At 45.7% G+C, this 9662-nt stretch overlaps 1 long non-coding RNA gene across 1 annotated transcript; it reads left to right on the forward strand.

Moving 5' to 3' along the window:
* The first annotated feature begins 4346 nt into the window (after positions 1-4346).
* On the forward strand, positions 4347-9335 carry LOC140693837 (uncharacterized). Its single transcript, XR_012069540.1, has 3 exons — positions 4347-4448; positions 7637-7709; positions 9083-9335. It is a non-coding gene; the product is annotated as an uncharacterized lncRNA (long non-coding RNA).
* The last annotated feature ends 327 nt before the right edge of the window (positions 9336-9662 follow it).

Genomic DNA, 9662 nt, shown 5'->3' on the forward strand with positions numbered 1-9662 from the left:
TCCCATCTTTAGGGTTTTGATGTCCTCCTTGCTTTCTTCTTGTTTCTTCTTTTCCACTCATGCTCTTCTTGCATTTCCAATAAGGGTTTTCTTCTTTCCATTTCATCTTGCTGCTTATCCTATCAGGGGAGAATTCTCAACCTTTCTTTAGGATAAGTTTCGAAATGCTGAATTCTTTTCAGATTTGCAGGTCTGTGGTATTCTCTAGCTCTGCTGTTATTAGAAATGTTAGACATGTGGCATAGGCTACCCTAGATGGCAGCATTTTGCCATTCAAGCTATGGTCTATGTCCTGGCACTCCTCCCTGTCCTGCAATATTGCTGCTGAGATAGCAGCTGAAACCCCTCTGGAGGTTCTCTTGTGACTATGTTGCTTTCCTCCAGGCGCATTTTAAATCACTGGGATGCTCATGAACTTTGTTGATTTGGATCATACAGCTGCTGCTAAGTCTATTGGGATTCCACCTCTTTTGGACGCTGTGTACTTCCTGAATTCGCCTAGATGATTCTATCTTGGCTTTCAGCAAGTTTCAGTCTGATTTTTCTACACATAACTTTTCAAACATTGTTTGTTTCTTTATCTCTTGCTTTTCCATCTGGGACTATTTCGAATTTTAGTCTTTCATGCCTTGTCTTCAACCAGGATTCAACAGCAATGTTTTCATTGGTTTGCACTTGCTTTTCTATGTGTGCTTCTGACCGAGGGATTTCTGTTCCCCTGTCTTCAAAGTCATTCACGCGTCCCTCTGCAATATCTCGTCTGCTTAGGACGGAATGTTAGCCCTGATATTTTCTCATCCACTGAGTTTTCTGATATTATTTGGCTCGTCTTTAGGCTTTCTCTTCCCCTTTTCTGGTATTCTGCCTTTTGTGATTCTGAGACACTGTTGTTCTTCAGTGTTTCCCTCACCTCCATTTTAAATACTTGCTCTGGAGAGCGTTTTGCAGTCTAGTTGTCTGAAAGCTTATCTTTAGGGCCTTCAATCTCTTTGGAACTGAAAATGGTACTTCCTTTTCCTTTTACTGTATTTCTTCATCTCTACTGGTCAGGTAATTTCAGGTATCTAATGTAGACTTCTAGGGCTTGGTTAAGTGAAAACTTTAGACTCTTGGCTCTACACAATTGCATGGGATTTCTGTGAGGACAAATTTTCCTAGACATTGATGCCATGTCCTGTTCCTGTGTGTGCTGTCTGGTCTATCTCCAATTGCTGGTGTTGCCTTTGTTGTGATGAACACCCCATACTATTTTGATTTAGATAACCTCACTTTGATTACGTTTATCTCACAAATCTGAAAGAGCACAGGACACTTCCTCTGGTGGAAATGGAGCTTCTAAAGATTCTCAGCTCTGCATTCTACTCTCTGTTATTTTGGAGTGTTTCCAGAAGAGCAGAGTGTGAGTGCGCTTGTGCTTTGTAGTGCCACGGGAATGTCCCACTGAAACCAGTTCTTCCAAGTGCTTCTCTGTCTACAGAAACACCAGTGGAAGCATATCTATGGATGTCACACATCAGGGCCTGCTGGAATGATCCCGCAGCCCGAACTTGATGTCCTCGCTGCCGAACCGTGCCGGTGCCATCCAAAATGTAGCATCCGCTTTTGAGAGATAAACTGAAGGATATCCTTCCTCTTCTCACGCTGTGGTCTTGAACCACACTTCCTTGTCCTCTCATCCTTGTGGCACGGGTGCACGAAGTCAACCACAGAGCTGTTGCACATCCTGTGCCTCAAACCAAACCATAATCACAGCCCAGGTTATGAATGTAGCAGATCCTAAGGCTTTTCATTCTGAATTCAAACCCAAGGCCCCCTGGATCCCTCAGACCCGATGCACAATATCTCTGATTCAGCCCCACACATGCTCTATTGGCAAAATGCCAAATTGGTCTCTGGTCCTGCAGATGCACTGGGTGTGGCCATGGGACATATCGATAATTTCAACTGCGCGCGCCAGGGTGGTTGCTTGCTCATTGGGGTCCCAGGTCGGTTTGCTCTCTTGATAGGACCCACCACATCCCACAACGCACTCCAGATCCCTGAGACTCAGCGTGTGCCACCATCCGTAGCCCTATCCCTCCCTGAACGCTGCCTCTGCTACCTCAAATTTGGCAGCTCGGAGCTTGGTCTCAGAATCAACTGTGGGGATATTTTGCACTGGATTCTTTGAGTTCTGTCAGCCAAGCATCTGCTGTGCACTCTTCTAACACTCAGCGCATCACCTTCAATCCCATGTCTCCTGTCCGCTTGAGAGTGTGCGTCCAAGTTAAAGAGAGTTTCACCTTTACTGCTCCATCAACAGGGCTCAGACCATGCACTGGTATCCATTCCCTGCTTTTCCTTCTCCTGCTTCCAGGTGTTCTGAGGCCTCATCCTGTCTTTGGAAGTAACAGACCTCCCTTCGGCATGTGTCCTGTGCCAAGGGCTGGGTGAGTGGATGTTTCCATTGCTGTGTTCATGGGAGCGAGTGAGCGCAGGTTGCACTGCTTCTCTGTCAACTGGGCATCGATGAATCAACACTTTCCAGATACATTTCACAGAAATGTGATTTTTTTTTATCTCTTGGTTTCTATACAGCCGTGGTGGGAGGGATTGTCCGAAGACTCCAGTTTTGACATTGTGTTGATATCTCATTTGCAGTCTTTAAAAATTTAATAGAATTGATATAAATGTTTTGGGAGTTATACGAAAATGAAGTTAGTTTCTGAAACATACTAAATCGACCTAGAAGCCAGACTTGTCAATTTCGGTAACATTTTGTCAGCTCTAAGGAAAACATAGACAGATAGAATGCAAACTAGCAGTCCGAACTGTTAAAGGGGTCATGTCAACTCTTTACTGTTGAAGCCTCCGAAACCAACAGGAACCATGAAATAACTAATGGAAACATGAAATAACCCCCAAGCTTGGATTCACTTGTGCATGGGGTGCCCTTTACTCCCGATGACACCTACTGGTCAATGTTGGCATTTCAAGGTGTAACATCCCTCTCAAGGAAAATACAAGAGGAAACGAACTAAATATATACATTTAGCTTTGAATCCAAAGAACCTAGAGGCATTATAGCTATGAGAACCCTGCTGCAGCTATGCTAGGCTACTGAGAACCAGGTGTTCTTCTATCAGTGATGAGAACGCTTAATCATCCGATCATGTTGGCTAAAGCACTTGAATGCAACCAAGTCTGCACCCCCATGATAGATTGCCCCCGGGGGCTTGACTCAATTGAAAGACGGTCCACATAAGCTGTGTCTTTCATGTCATTGGCGACTTTTACAGTTCCGTTCACTATCTGACTTCTAATATTTACCTAGACTGTCTTGAAAAACGGAGGCCTAATACAGATTCAAGTTCAGTCAAAGATTCCCCTCACTTACCACACTCCCTTCACCCCAGAGAAGACATCAACCCAGCATTTGCTGAATCTAGCGGAAGGCCATCGTTTCTTTGTGGGAGCTAAGTATTCAATTCCTATCTATTTCATACGAGAGTATTTGACCTTTATGGGGTTCCCTGTTGTTCACAGAGGATGAAGCTAGAGGAACTCTGATTCTAGGAGGGGCTTGCTCTTCTCTTACTGGCTTCATTGCAGCTCAGGTACTGATCCCTCCAAATGGATGCCTGAGTGGAGGGGAGGGAAGAGCAAGTGCTTGATAGCTAGGCCCAAACCTGGGAAAAGGCTTACCTGGGCTTGGTGCACTTTGATCTGAATGGCTTGGAATTGCCCCTTGGGTCGTGTGGATTATCTGACCTCTTTCAAGAACATGAGCGTTTTTATCATCTCTGCCATCTCTTCTCTTTAGACGTCAGGGATCTTGGACCCGTTCTTGGAGCAGAGAATTGAGGAACTTCCTCCAGTCCACGGTGGCCCTCCGTATGTTTCTGCTAGTATCAGCGAGGTTCAATATGTCTCATGAATGCCTTTCGAGCCTGCTATCCTCTACAGCTGTCTCCAGGCCAGTATTCTCTATTGTAGCAGAACATCTCTCATCAATGTGTTCGCATCTCTCCTCAATCCGTGCAGCCATGTTTTCGGCCAGCTTCTCTTCATGTCTCCCATAAAGTCGACTTCAACAGGACTGGGCAAGTCTGAAAGGACCTCGGAGCCTCTCCAGTAAGCTGAAGACAGGCAGATCTTCCACTGTCTGCCCTTTCAGGTTCTGGAAACTGACCCGTGAACTCAGGTCTTTGGGCAGCAGCAGTATCTCGAACTGACACAGCTTCCCGGACCAAAGACCTAAGCCAAGCTCCACAGAGGGCGGCAGCCCCTCCATCGCACTGATCCACCCACAGAACTCTGCCCGGTTACCTAGGATCCACCAGCCACAACAAGCCTCGCGGTACACACCAACATTCCACCTGGAATCCAACCGCTAACTGCCATCCCCAATGGCTGCTGCATCTTGTCAGTGTTGGGGGAGGGGCTGCATTCGACGAGAGGTTCCTAAGGTAAATGTGATTCTACCCACAAGCGTCCCATGGGCCTTTGTTCTTCCCTCTTTCCTTTTGTTCAGATCTGTATGCACTGTAGCAACGGAGGGAAGTGTGTCCATTTTCAGTTGAATGTTTCACACGTCTTTAAACTTTCTAACAGTTCACAGTACACAGAGACCCACTAAGGGAAACTATTGTTCCTGTAATATGGGCACACCCGCAATACATAGCCGTCGGTTGATTTCTGCTGAAACACCTGCATTCACGGGATATCTATCCATTTGTTTCAAGGGGGCTGAAATTCCTAGGAATGATACAATCCCCAATGTGCACTTTACTGCCTGTCTCTTTTGATCTTAGTACACTTTAGCGGAGCTACTTTTCCTTGTTATAGGCTTGTGCCATTTTTTCTCGACGTAGTGTAGAATATGACATTCATTCATCCTGTTGGAAGACTTGCAAGTCTATATCACGGACTAGGAATCCATTGGATTCCAAATCGGCATTTGGGTTAGGTCCCGATATGCTCATATGAATCAATATTTACGAATATAAATGCACGCCTCTGATTTCCGAATACAGGTGTGCTGAGTACATTCAAGCCGCGATACTGGGTCGATGCGTACTGAATGATCCTTGACATCACCTTGAGTAATTTCTTTTGAAAATTCATGTTACCCTACCCTTTTTGTGTTGTTTGTTTGTTTGATTCTTTCTTGGTCTGCTTCTCGTTTGCTTTGCAAACACGTCAGGCCATGCATCTCTCCGTTTGCTTCCAACAGAGAGTCATATAAGCTGACTCCCTTAAGATAGAGCTTCCAATCCCCTATGATTTCCTGCTTCCCTCTCCCATCTTTAGGGTTTTGATGTCCTCCTTGCTTTCTTCTTGTTTCTTCTTTTCCACTCATGCTCTTCTTGCATTTCCAATAAGGGTTTTCTTCTTTCCATTTCATCTTGCTGCTTATCCTATCAGGGGAGAATTCTCATCCTTTCTTTAGGATAAGTTTCGAAATGCTGAATTCTTTTCAGATTTGCAGGTCTGTGGCATTCTCTAGCTCTGCTGTTATTAGAAATGTTAGACATGTGGCATAGGCTACCCTAGATGGCAGCATTTTGCCATTCAAGCTATGGTCTATGTCCTGGCACTCCTCCCTGTCCTGCAATATTGCTGCTGAGATAGCAGCTGAAACCCCTCTGGAGGTTCTCTTGTGACCATGTTGCTTTCCTCCAGGCGCATTTTAAATCACTGGGATGCTCATGAACTTTGTTGATTTGGATCATACAGCTGCTGCTAAGTCTATTGGGATTCCACCTCTTTTGGACGCTGTGTACTTCCTGAATTCGCCTAGATGATTCTATCTTGGCTTTCAGCAAGTTTCAGTCTGATTTTTCTACACATAACTTTTCAAACATTGTTTGTTTCTTTATCTCTTGCTTTTCCATCTGGGACTCTTTCGAATTTTAGTCTTTCATGCCTTGTCTTCAACCAGGATTCAACAGCAATGTTTTCATTGGTTTGCACTTGCTTTTCTATGTGTGCTTCTGACCGAGGGATTTCTGTTCCCCTGTCTTCAAAGTCATTCACGCGTCCCTCTGCAATATCTCGTCTGCTTAGGACGGAATGTTAGCCCTGATATTTTCTCATCCACTGAGTTTTCTGATATTATTTGGCTCGTCTTTAGGCTTTCTCTTCCCCTTTTCTGGTATTCTGCCTTTTGTGATTCTGAGACACTGTTGTTCTTCAGTGTTTCCCTCACCTCCATTTTCAATACTTGCTCTGGAGAGCGTTTTGCAGTCTAGTTGTCTGAAAGCTTATCTTTAGGGCCTTCAATCTCTTTGGAACTGAAAATGGTACTTCCTTTTCCTTTTACTGTATTTCTTCATCTCTACTGGTCAGGTAATTTCAGGTATCTAATGTAGACTTCTAGGGCTTGGTTAAGTGAAAACTTTAGACTCTTGGCTCTACACAATTGCATGGGATTTCTTTGAGGACAAATTTTCCTAGACATTGATGCCATGTCCTGTTCCTGTGTGTGCTGTCTGGTCTATCTCCAATTGCTGGTGTTGCCTTTGTTGTGATGAACACCCCATACTATTTTGATTTAGATAACCTCACTTTGATTACGTTTATCTCACAAATCTGAAAGAGCACAGGACACTTCCTCTGGTGGAAATGGAGCTTCTAAAGATTCTCAGCTCTGCATTCTACTCTCTGTTATTTTGGAGTGTTTCCAGAAGAGCAGAGTGTGAGTGCGCTTGTGCTTTGTAGTGCCACGGGAATGTCCCACTGAAACCAGTTCTTCCAAGTGCTTCTCTGTCTACAGAAACACCAGTGGAAGCATATCTATGGATGTCACACATCAGGGCCTGCTGGAATGATCCCGCAGCCCGAACTTGATGTCCTCGCTGCCGAACCGTGCCGGTGCCATCCAAAATGTAGCATCCGCTTTTGAGAGATAAACTGAAGGATATCCTTCCTCTTCTCACGCTGTGGTCTTGAACCACACTTCCTTGTCCTCTCATCCTTGTGGCACGGGTGCACGAAGTCAACCACAGAGCTGTTGCACATCCTGTGCCTCAAACCAAACCATAATCACAGCCCAGGTTATGAATGTAGCAGATCCTAAGGCTTTTCATTCTGAATTCAAACCCAAGGCCCCCTGGATCCCTCAGACCCGATGCACAATATCTCTGATTCAGCCCCACACATGCTCTATTGGCAAAATGCCAAATTGGTCTCTGGTCCTGCAGATGCACTGGGTGTGGCCATGGGACATATCGATAATTTCAACTGCGCGCGCCAGGGTGGTTGCTTGCTCATTGGGGTCCCAGGTCGGTTTGCTCTCTTGATAGGACCCACCACATCCCACAACGCACTCCAGATCCCTGAGACTCAGCGTGTGCCACCATCCGTAGCCCTATCCCTCCCTGAACGCTGCCTCTGCTACCTCAAATTTGGCAGCTCGGAGCTTGGTCTCAGAATCAACTGTGGGGATATTTTGCACTGGATTCTTTGAGTTCTGTCAGCCAAGCATCTGCTGTGCACTCTTCTAACACTCAGCGCATCACCTTCAATCCCATGTCTCCTGTCCGCTTGAGAGTGTGCGTCCAAGTTAAAGAGAGTTTCACCTTTACTGCTCCATCAACAGGGCTCAGACCATGCACTGGTATCCATTCCCTGCTTTTCCTTCTCCTGCTTCCAGGTGTTCTGAGGCCTCATCCTGTCTTTGGAAGTAACAGACCTCCCTTCGGCAAGTGTCCTGTGCCAAGGGCTGGGTGAGTGGATGTTTCCATTGCTGTGTTCATGGGAGCGAGTGAGCGCAGGTTGCACTGCTTCTCTGTCAACTGGGCATCGATGAATCAACACTTTCCAGATACATTTCACAGAAATGTGATTTTTTTTTATCTCTTGGTTTCTATACAGCCGTGGTGGGAGGGATTGTCCGAAGACTCCAGTTTTGACATTGTGTTGATATCTCATTTGCAGTCTTTAAAAATTTAATAGAATTGATATAAATGTTTTGGGAGTTATACGAAAATGAAGTTAGTTTCTGAAACATACTAAATCGACCTAGAAGCCAGACTTGTCAATTTCGGTAACATTTTGTCAGCTCTAAGGAAAACATAGACAGATAGAATGCAAACTAGCAGTCCGAACTGTTAAAGGGGTCATGTCAACTCTTTACTGTTGAAGCCTCCGAAACCAACAGGAACCATGAAATAACTAATGGAAACATGAAATAACCCCCAAGCTTGGATTCACTTGTGCATGGGGTGCCCTTTACTCCCGATGACACCTACTGGTCAATGTTGGCATTTCAAGGTGTAACATCCCTCTCAAGGAAAATACAAGAGGAAACGAACTAAATATATACATTTAGCTTTGAATCCAAAGAACCTAGAGGCATTATAGCTATGAGAACCCTGCTGCAGCTATGCTAGGCTACTGAGAACCAGGTGTTCTTCTATCAGTGATGAGAACGCTTAATCATCCGATCATGTTGGCTAAAGCACTTGAATGCAACCAAGTCTGCACCCCCATGATAGATTGCCCCCGGGGGCTTGACTCAATTGAAAGACGGTCCACATAAGCTGTGTCTTTCATGTCATTGGCGACTTTTACAGTTCCGTTCACTATCTGACTTCTAATATTTACCTAGACTGTCTTGAAAAACGGAGGCCTAATACAGATTCAAGTTCAGTCAAAGATTCCCCTCACTTACCACACTCCCTTCACCCCAGAGAAGACATCAACCCAGCATTTGCTGAATCTAGCGGAAGGCCATCGTTTCTTTGTGGGAGCTAAGTATTCAATTCCTATCTATTTCATACGAGAGTATTTGACCTTTATGGGGTTCCCTGTTGTTCACAGAGGATGAAGCTAGAGGAACTCTGATTCTAGGAGGGGCTTGCTCTTCTCTTACTGGCTTCATTGCAGCTCAGGTACTGATCCCTCCAAATGGATGCCTGAGTGGAGGGGAGGGAAGAGCAAGTGCTTGATAGCTAGGCCCAAACCTGGGAAAAGGCTTACCTGGGCTTGGTGCACTTTGATCTGAATGGCTTGGAATTGCCCCTTGGGTCGTGTGGATTATCTGACCTCTTTCAAGAACATGAGCGTTTTTATCATCTCTGCCATCTCTTCTCTTTAGACGTCAGGGATCTTGGACCCGTTCTTGGAGCAGAGAATTGAGGAACTTCCTCCAGTCCACGGAGGCCCTCCGTATGTTTCTGCTAGTATCAGCGAGGTTCAATATGTCTCATGAATGCCTTTCGAGCCTGCTATCCTCTACAGCTGTCTCCAGGCCAGTATTCTCTATTGTAGCAGAACATCTCTCATCAATGTGTTCGCATCTCTCCTCAATCCGTGCAGCCATGTTTTCGGCCAGCTTCTCTTCATGTCTCCCATAAAGTCGACTTCAACAGGACTGGGCAAGTCTGAAAGGACCTCGGAGCCTCTCCAGTAAGCTGAAGACAGGCAGATCTTCCACTGTCTGCCCTTTCAGGTTCTGGAAACTGACCCGTGAACTCAGGTCTTTGGGCAGCAGCAGTATCTCGAACTGACACAGCTTCCCGGACCAAAGACCTAAGCCAAGCTCCACAGAGGGCGGCAGCCCCTCCATCGCACTGATCCACCCACAGAACTCTGCCCGGTTACCTAGGATCCACCAGCCACAACAAGCCTCGCGGTACACACCAACATTCCACCTGGAATCCAACCGCTAACTGCCA

Source organism: Vicugna pacos, unplaced genomic scaffold (assembly GCF_048564905.1).
Source record: "Vicugna pacos unplaced genomic scaffold, VicPac4 scaffold_20, whole genome shotgun sequence".
In the NCBI taxonomy this organism is placed as follows: Eukaryota; Metazoa; Chordata; class Mammalia; order Artiodactyla; family Camelidae; genus Vicugna; species Vicugna pacos.